The sequence below is a fragment of the Centruroides sculpturatus genome, unplaced genomic scaffold, assembly GCF_000671375.1.
Source record: "Centruroides sculpturatus isolate CEXI.00-Female unplaced genomic scaffold, Cexi_2.0 scaffold80, whole genome shotgun sequence".
Taxonomy (NCBI): domain Eukaryota; kingdom Metazoa; phylum Arthropoda; class Arachnida; order Scorpiones; family Buthidae; genus Centruroides; species Centruroides sculpturatus.
This window is the reverse complement of record NW_019384552.1, coordinates 726,537-728,301: the sequence shown is the minus strand read 5'-3', so window position 1 is coordinate 728,301 and position 1,765 is coordinate 726,537.

Genomic DNA, 1,765 nt, shown 5'->3' with positions numbered 1-1,765 from the left:
TACGCTTTTTAATTCTTTTGGTACGGTTTTTATTCATGTTTTACGTGATTTTTATTTATTATTAAATTGAAATAAACATTTAACAATTTTAATTTTAAAGTATACGTCTTTATATTATAAAATAACTAATAAATAATTAATTAAAGCGCCTTCTACAATTGAAAGAATAATTCCGCGCGTATCGTATACAGTACCTATTAAAATTCATCAGATCTTAAATAAAGGAGCCACTAGCTTTCAATTTGTCGAAACTTTCTCAAGCGGATTTAACTTCTCGCCATCAGTTACCACAAAAAACATTTTAATTAAGGATAAATATAAATATGAATTACGGAGCCGTTTTAAATATTGGTAAATAAAATATTGTCTATCCAAACAATCGCTTGGCGTTTGACTGTTTCACGTCGTTCGCATCGATACTAACTTGTAAGTGACTCAAAACACGACAGAACATGCGTTTACAAAGTTATTTCTCCATTAAAATTCTTAAAATAACTAATAAATCTGCTGAAAGTTTGTAACAGTGAATAAAGTAAAATTTTGATCGGTTAATAATGCTAAACAATCACTTCGTGTTTTCCATCTCCTCACGCAATACAAAATTATCATTAAATTATCAATGGAAATTACGGCGATTTAAATATTGTCCATACCAATAAATTCTTAATAAAATTTAGATTTTATAGGTGTAAATTTTCTAGGATATTAACGAAGAGATATCGCTTTGTCGCGCACGCTCGTGTTGCGAACTAATATCTCGAAAAGGAATTGGTAGACCCCCATATTTTTTATTACATTTTTGGATTCCTGGTCGCAATTAATGGAAATTGGCAAAGTTCAATCAAAACAGATCGAACGGGTTTTGAGAACGAACACAATTCCGTAATACTACGTTCGCACCCAATCCACGACTCACTTCGATCTCGATTTACCTACAATCTGGATTGTGACTGTCGCTAGTCGAACGTCGTACTGTTCGCACAGGCAGTCCGCTCGAGAAGAACCTGGCTATTACACGCGATCATAAAACTGACGTAACTACGCGATAAGTCACAAACACCAACAAATAAAATGGAAGTTTTGGTTAGAAATAAACACTTTTTCTTGCCATTTATCTAATAATAGACAGATGTCGTCGTCTCTCCAGGGCCCTTAGTCTCGAGTTTTTCGTGTTGTACTCGAACTGACGTCATCGAACTCACTCGTGTTACTGTGACTCACATAATCGGTAGTCTCGAGTTAGACCCTTCGAGCGAACTCGAAAGGCGAGCGGAAATACGTCATACTCACTCGGTTGCGTATTTCGTTAAGCACGATGGGATTATTTACAATGCATCTGGGTTTGCGACTACAGGTATACCTCGCCTTACGTCGGTAATTGGTTCCAGGAAAACGACGTAAGTCGAAAAACGACGTAAGTCGAATTTACCTGTCTCCGAATCTACTTATCACTAGGAAAGCATTTTAAATAATATATGGTTAATAAAAATCTATTTTAAGCTTACAAACAAATAAATTTTAGTTTTTAATATAGTACAAAAAAAGTAATCTAAATTTACGAATGCGTGTACTGTAAATACAGTACATACTTGTATATATTTTAATATGATTTTATGTGCTTTAAACGTTTATCTAGTGATATTACGACTTCAATATTTGTGGCGGACAGACGTAAAGTCGAATAAAATGACTTAAACTTGATTTTTATTTTTCCATATACTTTTTTAACAAGCGACGTATAATCGGGAACGACGTAACTCGAAAC